Source organism: Bombina bombina, chromosome 4 (assembly GCF_027579735.1).
Source record: "Bombina bombina isolate aBomBom1 chromosome 4, aBomBom1.pri, whole genome shotgun sequence".
Taxonomy (NCBI): domain Eukaryota; kingdom Metazoa; phylum Chordata; class Amphibia; order Anura; family Bombinatoridae; genus Bombina; species Bombina bombina.
Window position 1 is genome coordinate 968505879 of NC_069502.1, and position 21630 is coordinate 968527508.

The window sequence follows — 21630 nt, forward strand, 5'->3', positions numbered from 1 at the left end:
GTGGGGGAGGAGGAAGGGGGGCCCGGCCGGGCGGTTTCAGTGCAGCATGCTCGTCCTCAGAGGGTAGTCTCGCAGATCTCCAGCAGTCCCAGCCGGTCTCGCTCTCCCCCCACGCAGCACCGGTGGGGGAGGAGAGGAGGCAACGTCAGCAAGCCAGAGTGTCCCAGGTAAACTCAGAGGAAGCAGCGGGTATCTCCTGCAGGTAAATGTGTGCTCCCTAGAGTGATTAGGATCTTTAGATAAAGCGGTAGTATAGAGGGGTGGTGAAGTTGTTTTTATGCGGTAATGCTTGAGTTGCTGTATAGTAATATAACTTCAGGTGTAAATATCGTCCTCAAAAAAAGAAAAAAGATGGCTGGTCGGTAATAAATTTATGTGGATTGTTTATTCCTTTAAGTCCAAAGTTAATTGGGTTGGAAATCTATTTGGATGGTTTTAGTTTATTTAGAGTAGTGGGATGGTAATCCACTACATCAGGTTCCAGGAGTGTGTTGACATAAACTGTCCAGCAGGCATTCATCAAACTTGGATGGGGCGCGTAGTTTCACCGCCAAAAGACTTTAGGACTGGAGTACAGAGCTCAGCAGCTCAGCAGCTCACATCTTGCTCCTCCTCCACCGGAACCACCTGCTCCCTGGACTCATAAACATATCTTATTGAGCCATTTAGGTGTGTATCACCTGTAAGAAAGGTAGGTGTCTGTTTAATTATCAAAATTATTTATTCAAAACACATGAGTATGTTGCTCTAGTTTCAATGTTATTTCATATTTTTCTGTTTGGATGGCAGCATTATGAAGGTGAAAAAGGTCAGTGATTACTGTGTTTTACTATTAAATATTAGAGAATTAAGAATTTTCAATCCTAAGTAACAAAAAGAATGCTGTGTTGAACATTATGTGAAATATTTTGTTATTCTTGATGTGATTCATAATAACATTTACAAATCAAATGTATTTGGAAAGTGCAGTTAAACATTGACATAAAGCTGACATTTATAATTATTGTAGCTACAAAAAGGGATACTAGCAAATGACTGAAATCATTTCAATGTATTTTTAAAGTACAGTTACACAGTGACATAAAGCCATGAAATTTATAAAGGCATTTTATCTCCAAAAAGGGATACTAGCAACTGACTTAAAAACATGACTATCAAACATTATCCTAGTGATTTACCTTAGCCTCAACGATGCTGCCATCCAAATCAAATCAGAATTCATATAATGCCGATGTAAATTTGCATGTGTTTTGTATAATTGATTGATAGCCTAATTTGTATTGTGTGTAATTAAATAATAGCCTATTTTGTATTGTGTATAATTTATTGATAGCATTATTGGTGTGCATTGTTTTGAATATTTTGCTATCCTTTGTGTGCATGTGTTTTTCATTTTCAAAAATAACAATTGCTGTGCAGTGTTTTCATTCTTTTCCTATCCTTTGTGTTCATGTGTTTTTCAGTTCCCTAAACTGTAACAATTGCTGTGCATTGCTTTCATTCTTTTCCTATCCTTTGTGTTCATGTGTTTTTCAGTTCCCTAAACTGTAACAATAGCTGTGCATTGTTTTCATTCTTTTCCTATCCTTTGTGTGCATGTGTTTTTCATTTTCAACATAATATTTGCTGTGCAAAGGATATGAAAAGAATGAAAACACTGCACAGCAATTGTTCCATTTTGAAAATGAAAAACACATGCACACAAAGGATAGGAAAAGAATGAAAACAATGCACAGGAAATGTTATAAATTTTAAAATGAACAAAAATTAAACAATTTGGTTTCATTCTTTTCCTATCCTATGTGTGCATGTGTTTTTCATTTTCAAAATTATAACATTTGCTGTGCATTGTTTTTGATTCTTTTCCTATCCTTTGTGTGCATGTGTTTTTCAGTTCCATAAACTGTAACAAGTGGAAAAAAAAAAATTATTTGCCATAGTTTTATTAGGTGACATGATCGACTCAAGCCCATTGACTACTATAGGATCCGCGACCTCTGAGGCGGCGGATTGAAAATGAGGTACGCTGCGTCGGATAAGACGCGAGCGTAAGTGGTCATTTTTTGATAACTATCAGAAAGCTTCTAATTGTGTCGAAGAGCAGGGCGAAAGCATTGGAATCCGCAAGTTTTCCAGAGGTTTTCTACTCGAATCGATCTGTGTCGAATTTGAGAGCGCCGAATCGTATGTTACGTCACCAAAAATCAACTTCGTCCGATTTAGACACTTTGATAACTGAGGCGAAGCCAGTTCGCGACGTGTACGACGCGGATTTCAGGCGGATTTCAAGTAGACATTTTGATAACTACCCCCCATTATATGTACTGAAAGACTACACAATTACATATCCTCTGGGACAGACTCACAATCACAGAGCATCAGCGCCTCTTGCTATTATGTGGCTTCCCACTTATCTTCTGCATATTGTAAACAACCAGGCAGGGTGAAGTTAAAACGGAGAACACCCTCCATAGCCTTTGCCCTGGGGTCCAATGAGGTCTAGTTACGCCTCTGCCAAAATCAGGGATTATTTTAATTGATTATGGCCATAATATGACCCTTTCCCTCAAGGACAAATGCTGTCCAACCCTGCTCAGCGGCCTATCAGAAGCAGCTGTTTGAATATTCAGGGAAGGTGGGGCATTTGTGCCTGAACTGCAGAATAAATTGTATAAACACTATATTATTATTTTATTGCTCAAAATACTTTTTCATGTTACAAACCAGTGTTTTTAATGCCTTGAGTTAAACATTAAAAGCTTCACAATGTAGCTATAGAGCTAGAATTATATATATATATACTGTATATTTACACACACACAAAACACAGAAAGCCTGACACTCTCTTGCAAGCACACAGCAATATTTAAAAGCAGAAATGGGAGAGTTACGGCTAGATTACGAGTTTTGCAGTAAGAGGTGCTCGGTGCTAACTTGCAAGTTATTGTCACCGCTCACCTCCCTCTAGCGCTGCTATTACAGGTTTACAAAAACCCGGTGTTAGCAGGCAATATTGCAGCATAAAGCAAAATTGTGCTCCATACCACACTCCAATACCAGCGCTGCTTTGAGCTGGTTTTACGTGCTCGGGCACGATTTCCCCATAGACATCAATGGGGAGAGCCAGCTGAAAAAAAAGCCTAACACCTGCAGTAAAGGAGCGTAAAGCTCCGTAATGCAGCCCCATTGATTCCTATGGGGAAACAAAAGTTATGTTTACACCTAACACCCTTACATAAACCCTGAGTCTAAACAGCCCTAATCTGCTGCCCCCGACATCGACGACACCTACATTAAACTTATTAACCCCTAATCTGCCGCCCCTAATGTCGCCGCCACCTATCTACACTTATTAACCCCTAAACTGTCGCCCCTGATGTCGCCGCCACCTACCTACACTTATTAATTTACTAATCTGACGCCCCCAACACCGCCGACACCTACATTACAGTTATTAACCCCTAATATGCCGCCCCAATGTCGCTGCCACCTACATTACACTTATTAGCCCCTAATCTGCCGCCCCAATGTCGTCGCTACCTACCTACACTTATTAACCCCTAATCTGCCGCCCCTGACATTGCTGCCACCTACCTACACTTATTAACCCCTAATTTGCCGCCCCCACTATACTAAAGTTGTTAACCCCTAAACCTAACCCTAACACCCCCTAACTTTAATGTAATTAAAATAATTCTAAATAAAACTTACTATCATTAACTAAATAATTCCTATTTAAAACTAAATACTTACCTGTAAAATAAACCCTAAGCTAGCTACAATATAACTAATAGTTACTTTGTAGCTATCTTAGGTTTTATTTTTATTTCACAGGTAAGTTTGTATTTATTTTAACTAGGTAGACTAGTTACTAAATAGTTATTAAATATTTACTAACTACGTAGCTAAAATAAATACAAATTTACCTGTAAAATAAAACCTAACCAGAGTTACACTAACACCTAACTTTACACTACAATTAAATAAATTACATTAATTAAATACAATTAACTAAATTACAAAAAACCCCACTAAATTACACAAAATAAAAAACAAATTATCAAACATTTAAACTAATTACAGCTAATCTAATAGCCTTATCAAAATAAAAAAGCCCAACAAAATAAAAAAAAACTTAGCCTACACTAAACTGCCAATAGCCCTTAAAAGGGCCTTTTGCGGGGCATTGCCCCAAAGAAATCAGCTCTTTTACCTGTAAAAAAATATAAACACCCCCCAACAGTAAAACCCACCACCCACGCAACCAAACGCCCCAAATAAAATCCTATCTAAAAAACCTAAGCTCCCCATTGCCCTGAAAAGGGCATTTGTATGGGCATTGCCCTTAAAAGGGCATTTAGCTCTTTTTCTGTGCCCAAAGTCCCTAATCTAAAAATAAAACCCACCCAATAAACCCTTAAAAAACCTAACACTAACCCCGAAGATCCACTTACAGTTTTTGAAAACCGGACATCCATCCTCAACAAAGCCGGGAGAAGTCTTCATCCAAGCGGCAAGAAGTCCTCAACGAAGCCGGGAGAAGTCTTCATCCAAGCGGCAAGGAGTCGTCCTCCAGATGGGCAGAAGTCTTCATCCAGACGGCATCTTCTATCTTCATCCTTCGGACACGTAGCGGCTCCATCTTCAAGACATCCGGCGCGGAGCATCCTCTTCTTTCGATGGATCCTCAAGAATGAATTCTCCTTTAAATGATGTCATCCAAGATGGCATCCCTTGAATTCCAATTGACTGATAGAATTTTATTAGCCAATCGGAATTAAAGGTGAAAAAAATCCTATTGGCTGATGCAATCAGCCAATGGGCTTGAGCTTCAATCCTATTGGCTGATCCAATCAGCCAATAGGATTGAGCTTGCATTCTATTGGCTGTTCCAATCAGCCAATAGAATGTGAGCTCAATCCTATTGGCTGATTTAATTTTGAAGAATCAAATCAGCCAATAGGAATTCAAGGGACGTCATTTTTAATCGCGTACCTTGAATTCGCTATCCAGTGTACAGCTGCAATCATACAAAGAGGATCCTCCACGCTCCATGGCTCCGCTGTTGCCGGTCTTCAGCTCCACGGTCATCTGTCTTCAGCTCCGCCCTCCGCTCCGTTCACTGCATGGGACAGGACCTTCTCCGCCAGACTTCAGGAACCGTGAGTACCAACCTGGAGGTTAGACTTAGGGTTTTTTTTTTATTTATTTTTTTTTAGATTAGGGTGGGCATTTTGTAAAAGAGCTAAATGCCCTTTTAAGGGCAATGCCCAACAAATGCCCTTTTTTAGTGTTAGGTTTTTTATTTTGGGGGGTTTGGTGGGTGGGGGGTTTTACTGTTAGGGGGGACTTTGTGTATTTTGAATGTAAAAGAGCTGTTTATCTTGGGGCAGTGCCCTGCAAAAAGCCCTTTTAAGGGCTACTGGTAGTTTATTTTTAGAGTAGGGGGTGTTTTTATTTTGAGGGTGGCTTTTTTATTTTCATAGGAATTAGGTATAATTTTTTTAAATTTGATAATTTTGTTTTTTATTTCTGTAATGTTATTTTTTTTTATTTTGTAGCTTAAAGGGACAGTCGACACCAGAATTATAATTTTGACTAAGCTGTCCCTTTAATGTATACTTAGTTTATTTTTTATTTTTAAAGTAGTGTTAGGTTTTTTTATTTTAATAGTTAGTAACTTTAGTATTTTGTAATTTAGGTCATTTGGGTTCATTTAGGGGGTGTTAGGTTAGGGGGTGTTAGGTTAGGGGGCTTAGTAATTTAAATATTTATTTGCGTTGTGGGCTTTGGTGGTTTAGAGGTTAATACTTTGATAGGTTTATTGCGTTGTGGGCTTTGGCAGTTTAGGGGTTAATACTTTAATAAGTTTATTGCATTGTGGGCTTTGGTGGCTTAGGGGTTAATACTTTAATAAGAAGTTTGCGTTGTGTGTTAATGGCGGATTAGGGGTTAATAGTTTTATTAGGTAGTTTGCGATGTTGGGGTTGGCGGATTTAGGGGTTAATACTTTATTATTACTTGCGGTGTGGGTTTGATGGTGGATATAGGGGTTAATAGTTTAATTAGGCGTATTGCGTTGTGGGGGGTTATCAGTTTAGGGGTTAATACTTTTAATAGTTCGGATGTGAGTTTGATAGCGGATATAGGGGTTTTACGTGTCGGGCTTATTTTTGGGAGGCGGGTTAGACTTTTAAGGGAGATTTGTTTTTTTTTTTTACTTTTCTTAGGCGCCGGCAGTTTCTAAAGTGCCGTAAGTCACTAGCGACTCCAGAAATTTGTATTTACGCTTATTTCTCGACATCCAACTTACGGCACTTTATGAACTACCGGCGGGGTTTATTGGATACCCCAATGTGCGAGGTGAAATTACGGGCCAAAGCCTGCGCCGTATATGTTATCTCGCCCCTATTGCTTTTGAGTAAAACGTGTGCTTTGTCCCACTCTCCCTACTGTTTATTTGATATAATTACAATATTTAAATATTATTACATTATGAAAAAAAAGTAAAACTATAAAAAATAGTATTGCCTGCAGTTAAATTATATATCTTGGGTGTGCTAGATAGAGGCGCTGGTTCTTTGTTATTAGTGTGCTTATTTTTTTCTCTCTTTTCTCCTTAGTTCTCCTCAATTTCTAAGTACAAGGAACAGTAAGTAAATATTCCAAACAACCGGCTCTCTCCTGTTGCAAATAAACGATTCCACAGATTTTTCAATAAAAACTGTATTTTATTTTAGCCCAACGCGTTTCCACGGACCCAGCTGTCTTTATCAAGAGCAATAAAAGTGCATAAAGTGCTTTACATACCAGAAAGCATGCTTTCTGGTATTTAAAGCACTTTATGCACTTTTATTTATTTGCAACAGGAGAGAGCCGGTTGTTTGGAATATTTACTTACTGTTCCTTGTACCTAGAAATTGAGGAGAACTAAGGAGAAAAGAGAGAAAAAAGAAGCAGACAGCGAATAACAAAGAACCAGCGCCTCTATCTAGCATACCCTATCTATCTACACAGTGTTCAGGAGAGACTGTGAGACGGCTGCGGTTCAGATTTTAAAGGAAAGTATTCACCCATATTGTACACCATTTGTATGTGTTTGCCTTAAATGATATATTTTGTAATGTAAAATATCATGGGTATACACTCTGGTATAATAGAAATAAAACTTAGAGAAAGTCTATATTAAGTTTGGGCTTTACTTTAAAGGGACAGTCAAAATTAGTCAAAATTAAACTCCCATGATTCAGATAGGCCATGTAATTTTGAACAACTGTCTAATTTACTTTTATCATCAAATATGCTTTGTTCTCTTGGTATTCTTAGTTGAAAGCTAAACCTAGGTAGGCTCATATGCAAATGTCTAAGCCCTTGAAGGCTGCCTATTATATCAATGGATTTGACAGTTTTTCACAGCTAGAGGGCATTAGTTCATGTGTGCCACATAGATTACATTGTGCTTATGCCAATGGAATTACTTATGAGAGGGTGCTGATTGGCTTAAATGCAAGTCTCTCAAATTAACTGAAATAAGGGTCAGTCTACAGAGGCTTAGATACAAGGTAATCACAGAGGTAAAAAGTGTTGGTTATGCAAAACTGGGGAATTGGTAATAAAAGGATTACTTATCTTTTTAAACAATAACAATTCTGGAGTAGACTGTCCCTTTTAAGTAGTCATCAATGTCAGCTATGCATTTTGTTAATAGAACAAAGTCAGATAGATATAGACATTAGGCAGTATTAAAGTTTATTTGAATATCTAAATTGTTTATTCAGTTATATCTCAGAAACTCTGTTATATGGAGAGTAAAATTAGTCAATTTTAATTAGATGTTTCTATTGTAGCAATGAAACAGTGAATGCTTTTGTTTTACAAGTCATTATTTTCAAGTACCATAAATGATAAAAAATCATTTAAAATCAAATGCAGCAAAACACAAATAGTCTTCTGTAATACCTAAATCATATAGAAGCCCTATTGAAACAGCAGGAATTTGCAGAAAATACGTATAGTGATAACATATAATCCTACTCAAATACATAACATTACTGAATGTTGTCTGAAAAATACATTGTTGAGGATTTGTTGTAGGATGTTGCAATCATACGGCTAGATTTAGAGTTTTGTCGGTAAAGACCCGCGTAGCTAAGGCTGCTTTTTTTCCCAACGCACCTTTCCAACAACGCTGATATTTAGAGTTGTCTGAGGGGCTGCGTTAGGCTCAAAAAAGGGTGCGTTGAGCCTAACTTAGCTCCACTTCAACTCTCAATACCAGCGTTGCCTACGGTAGCGGTAAGCTGGGAAAACGTGCTCGTGTGTGATATCCCCATAGGAAACAATGGGGCTGAGCTGGCTGAAAAAAACCTAACACCTGCAAAAAAGCAGTGTTCAGCTCCTAACGCAGCCCCATTGTTTCCTATGGGAAAACACTTTCTAAGTCTGCACCTAACACCCTAACATGAACCCCGAGTCTAAACACCCCTAACCTTACACTTATTAACCCCTAATCTGCCACCTCCGCTATCACTGACCCCTGCATATTATTATTAACCCCTAATCTGCCGCTCCGGACACAGCCGCAACCTACATTATCCCTATGAACCCCTAATCTGCTGCCCCTAACACCGCCAATCCCTATATTATATTTATTAACCCCTAATCTGCCCCCCCCAACGTCGCCGCTACCTTACCTACACTTATTAACCCCTAATCTGCCGACAGGACCTCGCCGCCACTATAATAAATGTATTAACCCCTAAACCGCTGCACTCCCGCCTCGCAAACAGTATAATAAATTGTATTAACCCCTAACCTGCCCTCCCTAACATCGCCGCCACCTACCTACAATTATTAACCCCTAATCTCCCACCCGCACCGTTGCCGCTACTATAATAACATTATTAACCCCTAAACATAACTCTAACCCTAACACCCCCCTAACATAAATATAATTTATATTAAACGAAATAATATTCCTAAAATTAAATAACCGCTAGATTTAGAGTTCTGCGGTAGCCGTCAAAAGCAGCTTTAAGGGGTCCTAACGCTGCTTTTGGCCGCCCGCTGGTATTTAGAGTCAAGCAGGAAAGGGTCTAACACTCACTTTCAAGCCGCGACTTTTCCATACCGCAGATCCTCTTACGCCAATTGCGTATCCTATCTTTTCAATGGGATCTTCCTAACGCCGGTATTTAGAGTCTTGGCTGAAGTGAGCAGTAGACCCTCTACCGACAAGACTCCAGCCACAAAAAAAAGTCAGTAGTTAAGAGCTTTCTAGGCTAACGCCGGTTTATAAAGCTCTTAACTACTGTGCTCTAAAGTACACTAACACCCATAAACTACCTATGTACCCCTAAACTGAGGCCCTCCCCACACATTGCCGCCACTATAATAAATATTTTTAACCCCTAATCTGCCGACGGCACACCGCCGCCACCTCCCTATGAACCCCTAATCTGCTGCCCCTAACATTGCCGACACCTACATACTATTTATTAACCCCCTAATCTGCCCCCCCCCCCAACATCGCCACTACCTACCTACACTTATTAACCCCTAATCTGCCGACCGGACCTCGCCGCTACTCTAATAAATGTATTAACCCCTAAAGCTAAGTCTAACCCTAACCCTAACACCCCCCTAAATTAAATATAATTTTAATCTAACAAAATAAATTAAATATTATTAACTAAAGTATTCCTATTTAAAGCTAAATACTTACCTGTAAAATAAACCCTAATATAGCTACAATATAACGAATAATTATATTGTATCTATTGTAGGATTTATATTTATTTTACAGGCAACTTTGTATTTATTTTAACTAGGTACAATAGCTATTAAATAGTTATTAACTATTTAATAGCTACCTAGTTAAAATAATTACAAAATTACCTGTAAAATAAATCCTAACCTAAGTTACAATTAAACCTAACACTACACTAGCAATAAATTAATTAAATAAATTACCTACAATTACCTACAATTAAATAAACTAAACTACAAAAAAAAAACACTAAATTACAAAAAATAAAAAAGATTACAAGAATTTTAAGCTAATTACACCTACGTTAAGCCCCCTAATAAAATAACAAAGCCCCCCAAAATAATAAAGGTCCCTACCCTATTCTTTTGCCTGTAAAAAAAAACACAATACCACCCCCCAACATTAAAACCCACCACCCACATACCCCTACTCTAACCCAAACCCCCCTTAAATAAACCTAACACTACCCCCCTGAAGATCTCCCTACCTTGATTCGTCTTCACCCAACCGGGCCGAAGTCTTCATCCGATGGGGCAGAAGAGGACATCCAGACCGGCAGAAGTCTTCATCCTATCCGGGCAGAAGAGGACATCCGGACCGGCCGATATCTTCATCCAAGCGGCATCTTCTATCTTCATCCATCCGACGAGGAGCGGCTCCATCTTCAAGACCTCTGGCGCGGAACATCCTCCTTCCCCGACGACTACCCGACGAATGAAGGTTCCTTTAAGTGATGTCATCCAAGATGGCGTCCCTCGAATAGAGGATTCTATCAGCCAATGGGAATTAAGGTAGGAAAAATCTGATTGACTGATTGAATCAGCCAATCAGATTCAAGTTCAATCGGATTGGCTGATCCAATCAGCCAATCAGATTGAGCTCACATTCTATTGGCTGATCGGAGCGGCGACGTTGGGGGGGGGCAGATTAGGGGTTAATAAATATTATGTAGGTGTCGGCGATGTTAGGGGCAGCAGATTAGGGGTACATAGGTATAATGTAGGTTGCAGCGGTGTCCGGAGCGGCAGATTAGGGGTTAATAATAATATGCAGGGGTCAGCGATAGTGTGGGCAGAAGATTAGGGGTTAATACGTGTAAGGTTAGGGGTGTTTAGACTCGGGGTTCATGTTAGGGTGTTAGGTGCAGACTTAGAAAGTGTTTCCCCATAGGAAACAATGGGGCTGCGTTAGGAGCTGAACGCTGCTTTTTTGCAGGTGTTAGGTTTTTTTCAGCCCAAACTGCCCCATTGTTTCCTATGGCGGAATCGTGCACGAGCACGTTTTTCCAGCTAGCCGCTACCATAAGCAATGCTGGTATTGAGGGTTGAAGTGGCGGTAAATTCGGCTCAACGCTCCCTTTTTGGAGCCTAACGCAGCCATTCAGAGAACTCTCAATACCAGCGTTGTTTAGAAGCAGCGCTAGAAAAAAAAGACGCGTAGCTAACGCACCCCTTCGGCCGCAAAACTCTAAATCTAGGTGTAAATTATTCCTATTTAAATCTAAATACTTACCTATCAAATAAACCCTAATATAGCTACAATATAATTAATAATTACATTGTAGCTATTTTAGGATTTATATTTATTTTACAGGCAACTTTGTATTCATTTTAACTAGGTACAAAAGCTAATAAATAGTTAATAACTATTTAATAGCTACCTAGTTAAAATAAATACAAAATTACATGTAAAACAAATCCTAACCTAAGTTACAATTAAACCTAACACTACACTTTCATTAAATTAATTAAATAAATTACCTACAATTACCTACAATTAAATAAACTATTCTATAATACAAAAAAACCCCCACTAAATTACAAAAAATAAAAAAGAACAGCCAATAGAATGCGAGTTCAATACGATTGGCTGATTGGATCAGCCAATCGGATTGAACTTCAATCTGATTGGCTGATTGCATCAGCCAATCAGATTTTTTCTACCTTAATTCCGATTGGCTGATAGAATTCTATCAGCCAATCGGAATTTAAGGGACGCCATTAAAGGAACTTTCATTCGTCATTAGTCTGTCGGTTGAAGAGGATGGCTCCGCGTCGGCTCTGTTGAAGATGGCTCCGCTCTGCTCCGGATGGATGAAGATTGAAGACGCCGCCTGGATGAACACTTCTACTGGATGGAGGACCTCTTCTTAGCCGCTTGGATGACGACTTCTACCAGATCAAGGGCCTCCTCTGCGCACCTTGGATGAAGAATTCGGCTCGGCTGGGTGAAGATGACTCAAGGTAGGATGATCTTCAGGGGGTTAGCGATAGGTTTATTTAAGGGGGGTTTGGGTGGGTTATAGTAGGGGTGTGTTCGTGGTGGATTGTAATGTTGGGGGGTATTGTATTTTTATTTTCAGGTAAAAGAGCTGATGACTTTGGGGCAATGCCCCGCAAAAAGCCCTTTTAAGGGCTGGTAAAAGAGCTGATTACTTTTGTATTTTAGAATAGGGTAGGGAATTTTTTATTTTGGGGGGATTTTTTATTTTATTAGGAGGCTTAGATTAGGTGTAATTAGTTTAAACTGCTTGTAATTCTTTTTTATTTTTGTAATTTAGTGTTTGTTTTTTTATGTATTATAGTATAGTTTATTTTATTGTATTTTATTTTAGCTAATTGTAGGTAATTTATTTAATTAATTTAATGATAGTGTAGTGTTAGGTGTATTTGTAACTTAGGTTAGGATTTATTTTACCTGTAATTTTGTATTTATTGTAACTAGGTAGCTATTAAATAGTTATTAACTATTTAATAGCTTTTGTACCTAGTTAAAATAAATACAAAGTTGCCTGTAAAATAAATATAAATCCTAAAATAGCTACAATATAATTCGTTATATTGTAGCTATGTTAGGGTTTATTTTACAGGTAAGTATTTAGTTTTAAATAGGAAGACTTTAGTTAATAAGAGTTAATTTATTTAGTTAGATTAAAATTATATTTAATTTAGGGCAGTGTCAGGGTTAGGATTAAATTTAGCTTTAGGGGTTAATACATTTATTATAGTAGCGGCGAGGTCCGGTCGGCAGATTAGGGGTTAATACTTGAAGTTAGGTGGCGGTGACGTGGGGGGGGGGGCAGATTAGGGGTTAATAAATATTATGTAGGGGTCGGCGATGTTAGGGGCAGCAGATTAGGGGTTCATAGGGATAATGTAGGTGGCGGCGATGTGCGGTCGGCAGATTAGGGTTAGTGGCGGCGATGTGGGGGGGCCTTGGTTTAGGGGTACATAGGTAGTTTATGGGTGTTAGTGTACTTTAGAGCACTGTAGTTAAGAGCTTTATATACCGGCGTTAGCCCATAAAGCTCTTAACTACAGCCTTTCCATGGGCGGTAGGAGTCTTGTCGGTAGAGGGTCTACTGCTCACTTCAGCCAAGACTCTAAATACCAACGTTAGGAAGATCCCATTGAAAAGATAGGATACGCAATTGGCGTAAGGGGATCTGCGGTATGGAAAAGTCGCGGCTTGAAAGTGAGCGTTAGACCCTTTCCTGCCTGACTCTATATACCAGCGGGCGGCCAAAAGCAGCGTTAGGACCCCTTAATGCTGCTTTTGACGGCTAACGCAGAACTCTAAATCTAGGCGATAGTGACCAGTTTATGGATGAATGGAAGGTTTTTGGTGGATGGTATAATATTACAAATTTGCTGTATTAGAAGTTGTTGAACTTGAAGAAGAAGAAGAAGTGAAAGAGTTTAGAAAGAATAGAAAGTGACTAGTGGACTAATGAAACGTCCAGCCCTGATCATAGCTACAAAAACAAGTATATGCATATTTCACAACTGCATTTTGTGCTGCTGTTGTACTTCATTAACACAGTGCAACCCTCCTCCCAACGTATCAGAAATGTCCTATAATTACAAGGTGGTTACCTTTAACCATGAGGCAAACATTTTTATTTAAAGACCAGCCCTTTTTTAAATTAAAGGGACACTAAACCCCAAAAAAAAATCATGATTCAGATAGAGAATACAATTTTAAACAACATTCCAATTCTATGATATATTTTGCTTAATTTTTTAGATATCCTTTGTTGAAGGAATAGCAATGCACATGGGTGAGCCAATCACATGAGGCATCTATGTGCAGCAGCCAATCAGCAGCTACTGAGCATATCTAGATATCCTTTTCAGCAAAGCATATCAAGAAAATAAAATACATTAGATAATAGTAGTAAATTAGAAAGTTGTTTAAAATCGCATGCTCTTTCTAAACCATGAAAGAAAATAATTAAGGTTTCATGTCCCTTTAAACTTGGTTTTAGATTTGTATGTTTGTTAAAACATTTTCAAAATATAACAATATAAATTAAAGTGAATAAGTCATATTGGTAAATGATGGTAAAACATAACAAGAAAATATAGATTTTGCTGGGAGATAAAACCTAAAAGGCCCATCGGTTCATATATCTTTCTGAAGTATAAGCTTAATTAATAATTAAAATAGCCTTATACATTTCCAAGGCACCTGTTTAATTTCTGTACAGTCTTTGTCCTTACCACCTCTTTTTTCCATAAATAGATTATTTTGTGTATTTTGTGGAAAACGTTTTCAGACTAAGCTTTATTAAAGGGATATAAAACCCAAATTTTTCTTTCATAATACAGATAGGGAATGCAATTTTAAAATTGTTCCAATTTACTTCTATTATCAAATTTGCTTTGTTTTCTTTTTCTTTTTTGTTGAATAGATAGCTAGATAAGTAGCATGCACATGTCTGAAGCGCTACATGACAGGAAATAGTGCTGCCATCTAGTGGTCTTGCAAATATATAACATTATTGCAAAACTGCTGCCATAAAGTACTGCAGATACGTGCACACTCCTAAACTTACCTTTCTCCTTTTGAACAAACAATAACAAGAAAACAGACATTTTGATAATAGCAGTAAATAGGAACGTTATTTAAATTTGTATGCTCTATGTGAATCATGAAAATTTTGGGGAAGGGATTTGTGTCCCTTTAAATCAGGGGTCGCCAACCTTTCGGACCTCAGGGACCAGTAAACTCACAATTATGAATCCCGTGGGCCCCTAACATGAATTTTTTTTAAAAGGTACAAACCTCTATAATGTGGCCCTAGGCCTGTAACAGGGGGAACTAGACGCCTCAGGAAGTGAGAGTGCTAGAGACAGCCTTCAGTAAAGAGAGGAGGAGGAGGTTAATACCCAAGCCTGAATGACTGACTGAATTGCAGCGGCAATACTCTGAGAAAAGAAGACCAGGAAGGGCTGTCTCATCGGTTTCTAGTCAGTTCAGTTGAAGTCAAACAATTGAGATTTTCTTAACACAAGCGCAGTCATCTCCAGACTCAAATTCAGATTGGCTAATCCAAATAAGGAAAGTGATGGATGGAGTTTGACCAATGAAAAACAACTGCAGTAAACCCTGCTGTTTAGGAGAAGCCTTTCAAGAAATAAAAGACAAAGATTGATACCATACTCCAGAGAGGAGAAGTCACTGCTCCACGGATACCAACAAGAGAAAGTTTCCTACCAAGAGGGATTACTCAGCAGTCAAAAACAGCTTTACCACAGAGGGATTGCATCCCCTCCATGCTTCCAACATACCTCACAAGTTTGAGGTAAAAAAGGTGAGATTTATCTGTCTTTTTGTCTTATTGCCACAGTGCTGACATACTGCACCATAATTAGTTTTTTTGTTTTCTCCCTTCTATGAGCAGAACTCTAAAACCCCATTCTTCACCATATATATAAATATTTATACACACACACATACTGTACATAACTAGTATAACCATAGATAAGTTTACATTATGTATATATTTACACATTTTTAAGAATTATTTTTTGGAATTAACTAGCGGAATGACAGAGCGGAGAGAATACTTCCAAATGACAGATGAAGGGTGAGTGCAAACTTTTGAGCTGGAAACAGAGAGGCAGAAAGTGGGAAAAAAAGAATTATGTTTAAAAGGTCCACAAGACTTTCAAGTTACCTCCCCAGTTAGGAATTTTTCAAAACTACTTATGATCATGGACAGACAGAGTCATAAATTAAGTTTATATCAGAAAGCTCTCAATATGGATGTGAGCTAATCATGACTGATGTTACTGGCAATTACTATAATACTGGTGGGATATGGCTGATCTGCTGGATGGCAATTACTGGAGTTCAGGTGGAATTGCTTTGTGTGCAGGAACATTATAAGAATGAAAAATAATTAATATTTAATAAATAAAAAAATAAGATTCAGGGGAGGAAGACAAAGTGAAGTCCAGCTGAAGGAATTAGGAAAACTACTACAAAGAGACAGGTAAAGGGAAGAAAATAAATGAAATATAAGAGATTTTTTTTTTTTTAAAGATTTTTTTTATATATACTTTAATTGCAAGCCAAGACCTCTGAGCAGTGCACCGGGCGAGAGGAGTTAAACATACAATCTAGCTATGCAAGTTGTGCAGTACTACGCAACGTGCATAGGGAGATTGTAATTTAACTCCTCCTCCGTCTGTTTTCACTGATGTCCTGCCAGGCACTGTAGGGAGTTGCAGCACAATGGGGAGATACCATCAGAGGAGATGGACCATCAGAGGACCACCAACATCTTGTGGACCACGGACCACTGGTTGGCGACCGCTGTTTTAAATAATTTAACATTCTTGAATGTTTCTATTATATTGAGGAAACAGTAAGAAAAGCTGAGAAGCGCATTGCAATCTGTTACCACCACTGTGTTTGTTTATTGTTGGGTGCTCACTACATCCTTTGTTTTTATATATTTTTTAATAAATATTTTAATGTCATATTGGAAGCTTGAGCTCACTTTGCCTCCCTGATCACCTGGATCTGTTTATCAGTGTTACTGGGCCACTGTGAGTTCTCAGCCTGTACCATTTAGCACACTGGGTGCTGCAACCCTTGTGCGTATTACTTCAATACAAGACCTGTTATTCACCAACAATTTGCAATATTGCACTAGGAGGAGTTTTCCTCTTTGTCATTTGCTTCATAGAACCTGTACCACTTGTTCCATTGCCTGGAGTTACTGCCTGTTTAGTTATCCACATTTGGATCAGTGTTGCTGGGCCACTGTGAGTCCCCAGCCTGCACCAATCAGCACACTGGGTGCTGCAACCCTTTGTTAGTATTATTTTAATACAAGAATTGCCTGTTGTTGCTCACTATATTTGCAATATTGCACTAGGAGGCGCCCTCTTGTTCACAGATTGGTTGTATTTCTGAAGACTACAACTCTATTGTAAGTAACAAGACTTGTGTTCACAATATTTTCATTGTTATTCAATCATAGGGTTTGTCACAATCTACCATCTATAAGGCCAAAGTTGGTGTCTGTCCTAAACTGGACCCAGTAGCTGAGTAGTAGCAATAAAGGTAACACTGTCCCAACATTTAATTAACCCAGGTCATGACTACCAGAGTGCAAGTAGGAGTTGGCAATACAGTTTAAAAAAGTAGTGCAAGTAGAGAACCGCAACTTATGATTGGAGAGGAGTGATCAGTAACTGGCAGGAGTCTGGCAACACACAGGCAGATCAAAAATCAACTCAGCAGACTAGCAGATGGTCAGGGAAAAGGTCTGGTAACTCACAGGCAGATCGTGTACCAATTCAGCAGGCAAAAGGATAGTCATGGTCAGGTCTGGTAACTTACCAGCAGTTAAGCTCCCAAAACAGTAGGCAATAGAATAGTCCAAGTAGGTCAAAGAACAGTAGTCCAAAACAAAGGAACAAACCCAGAATATGGTAATATTTATACAAAATCACTGCAGAAAGCCACAGCCACAATATTTATGGGATGAAGCGTGGGAGAAAATGCTGAGCACACTAAACATGGTCACACCTCGAACTAGAACAGATCACTATCACAGCCAACAAATAAACAAAGCACCTTAGTAACTACAGTTCACAGGAGCGCTAACTAAAGCCGAGGCACACTAACCCGAATTGTTGATACTTTAAAATACATTTACAGGGCTATTTTTCATATACTGAATTTAGCTATAATGATTTGAGAAATCCCCAATGACACTTTCCACTTTCTATCGAGTACCCCAAAACGTTTTAGAATGTGACATTAGTTTTGCTTATGGTCACAACACACTGACATTACCCCACCATAGTGGATGACATTTAGAAGCAACATCACCAAACAGATACAAATGTTACCTGCTCAATTAATGTAAAAGGGACATAGAACCCAATTTTTTTTCTATAATAAATTCAGATAGAGCATGTAATTTTAAACAAATTTGCAATTTACTTCTATTACCTAATTTGTTTTGTTCTCTTTGTATCCTTTGATGAATAGGATACCTAGGTAGGCTCAGGAGCTGATGATTGGTGGCTGCACACATATGCCTTGTGTGGATTAACAAGCTCCCAGTAATGCATTGCTGTTTTTTCAACAAAGAATACAAGAGAATTAAGAAAATTAGATAAAAGAAGTACATTGGAAAGTTGTTTAACATGGTATGCTCTATCTGAATCATGAAACAAACATTTTGGGTTTCATGTCCCTTTAAGTTAATATATAATAATAAGCACTTTTACACTAATAAAAAATAGCAAAATCCGTAACCTAACACACATGCCCACTATACCCATAATTCCCCTGTTGAAAGACATGAACACATATCTCTATGATTTGGAGCACAACAGGTTAGTTGTATATGTCACCTAGGTTTGTGCATTTGTTTCATTATAAATGAAAATTCGTAACGAAAACACAGATAATCTTTTGTTTTTTTATGTAATGAATATCCAATCAAATGCACTAATTTAAAGAAAACAAAGAATTACTAACAAAGTATTTGTTTGTCACCTTTAGATTAGCTGTAAAGAGTTAAATAATTACCACTAGCGAGTTGGAGAGTGAAGTGGGGCAGATACCAGTGCGGCAGATACCATCACCTGCATTAAAGGAGACAGTCCTTTAGCGCAGGCCCTGGGATCTGCCTCGCTAAGCCTCCTTTTAGCACAGCAGGGGGCTTTATGAAGAAGGGGCGGGATCAGCGCAGCTCACTAGAGTGCGACAGGTAAGTATAAGGCTACAGGTGAACTTTTTCCCTGAATATTCAGTATTTGTTTCATTATAAACTAAACAAATAACAAATAGTGCAGCAAACAAATATTTGTAAAACTTATATTTCCGAATATTCGTTTTCAAAAGATTCGTAACAAAGTATTTGTTTGTCACCTTTAGATTAGCTGTAAAGAGTTAAATAATTACCACTAGCGAGTTGGAGAGTGAAGTGGGGCAGATACCAGTGCAGCAGATACCATCACCTGCATTAAAGGAGACAGTCCTTTAGCGCAGGCCCTGGGATCTGCCTCGCTAAGCCTCCTTTTAGCACAGCAGGGGGCTTTATGAAGAAGGGGCGGGATCAGCGCAGCTCACTAGAGTGCGACAGGTAAGTATAAGGCTACAGGTGAACTTTTTCCCTGAATATTCAGTATTTGTTTCATTATAAACTAAACAAATAACAAATAGTGCAGCAAACAAATATTTGTAAAACTTATATTTCCGAATATTCGTTTTCAAAAGATTCGTACAAACCAAGTTTTTTACTGCTGCGCATGTTTAATGTCAGCTGTTATTATCAATATAGAACTATTAAAAAGGGGATTGATCCAAGATTTTCACCAACCCCTAAATTACAATAATTTGGGGAATGAAATGAGCATAAAAAAAAAAAGTTGCTCCTAAGCAGAAGCCTTTTTAATTCATTTTATATATTTTAATATATATCCAAATATTTTCAATTGATCAGTGAAACAAACAGTAATATTTAAGCCTGCTCTTTTTAAATGATATGAAAGCAACATTTAAACATGTTGATTTTTGTGGCTGACAAAATGTGAACTAAATGCTCTTTAAATTTAAACTAAAACTAATACAGGAGTATCAGGTGTGTACTTCCTATTAATGCTCATTGAATAATAGTTATGTCCTGGTAATGCTCATTGAATAATAGTTATGTCCTGGTAATGCTCATTGAATAATAGTTATGTCCTGGTAATGATCACTGACTGATTTGTAGCTATCAACCAATGAGCCTTTTTGTAAGAAGTACTGATCAGCCAATGAATATTAGTAGCAAGTGCTGATCATCCAATGAAGGGAGTACACAACATTTACTGATGTACAAGTTTCAATTTAAATGTAAAAACTTTATTTGTGTACTTCATTACAATGCTCATTAATTATAGTTATGTCTTGTTAACATTTTGGCTGATTTGTAGCTATCAACCAATGAGCATTTGTAAGAAGTACTGATGAACATTAGCAGCAAGTGCTGATCAACCAATGAGCAATAGTAGGAAGTACACTACAGATACTAATGTGTGCATTTCAATTTAAATGTAAACAACCTTTGACTTTACATTTTTAAGTAAAACTTTTTTTTTTAAATGGATGAGAGAAAGTGGAGTACAATGTCCCTGTAAAATTTGGCACAGGCTCATCCTTTGGGCAGGGTGAGTGGGGCACCAGCACTGGGTCACACACTTTGGGGGGGCCCGCACCATCAGGCAAGGACCTACAAATCTGCCAGTTGCAGATTGCTTCCAGGATACTTCCACAGCCAAGGGGATACTGAGAAAGTAGCGATAAGTGCAACTCCAACTCAACATCCACTTCTGATTTTGATGGTGGCTGAGCAGAACACAGGGGGTCGAGTGCTCAGGTCTTCCTTTGGCAGAGAATAAGAGATAAAAGTAGTCCAGGAGGGAAGGGCTGTGCCTTCACAATGCTTGCACACTTCAACTTCATACAGTGGCACTTTTACTTGTCCCCTCTTGTCCCAAGTCTCTTCTCCTCATCCAAATTCTCTACTTCCAGACATTTTGGGAGCCCTCTTCTGCCTACCGAGTGAGATCCAGCACACCAGTTCGATTATTGGATTTGTCTATTCTATATAGACCGGACTGGGGGCCCCACAAGTTTATATTGCCCAGGGCCCCATAAATGCTAAGGGTGCCCTTGCTCTGGCAGATGTACTGCACCAAAAATGACTCTCCAATAAATACAATACTCACTTTTTGAATCTGTCATTAAGGAAGTTTTTGCTACATGACTATTTAATATTGATAGTCTCTCAACGGTGCACATGATATGTTTCTCCAGTTAAATGCTGCACATTCTCAGTCAGGTCAGAAGATCAGCTTTCCATAGATCTGATTGTTCAGAGAAAAGTAAACAGAATTTCTACAGCAGCTGGTTCACTAAAATACGTAGAAATATGATTTTTGCCCTTGTTAAAGGGACATTATACACTAGATTTTTCTTTGCATAAATGTTTTGTAGATGATCCATTTATATAGCCTATACAGCTTTTTTTAAATGTATAGTTTTGCTTATTTTTAAATAACATTGTGCTAATTTTCAGACTCCTAACTAAGACCCGAAGTTTTAGGAGAATACTAATGTATACCTTCTCCAGCTTGCTTCTGGTTTTGTAAAGGGTCTTTTCATATGCAGAGGAAGGGGGAGTGTCTGCTTTTTTTGCTATAGAACCACTTGCAGTGGGTGTTCCAGCTAAGCTATTTAACAGTGCTAAACTGGGAGCTTCTAAGTAAGTTTTTAAAAGGTTTTATACTGGATTTTTAGATCAGTATCTGTGCATCTTATTATTTAAAGTAGTGTGTATTACATACTGTTATACGAAAATTGGTGTATACTGTCCCTTTAAGTATGTTGCTCCCTGGAACATGCCATAAATATGACATTCATTCTGTGAGTGTGATGAGAGCTCCTTTAATGATCTGTTATGTAGGCTACACCATACAGCATGCTGTTATAAATCCAGGGTTCCAAATGCTTCAAAAACTGTTAGGCATTTTCCATCCATAATTTGTTTAGTTTGTTATTCATAT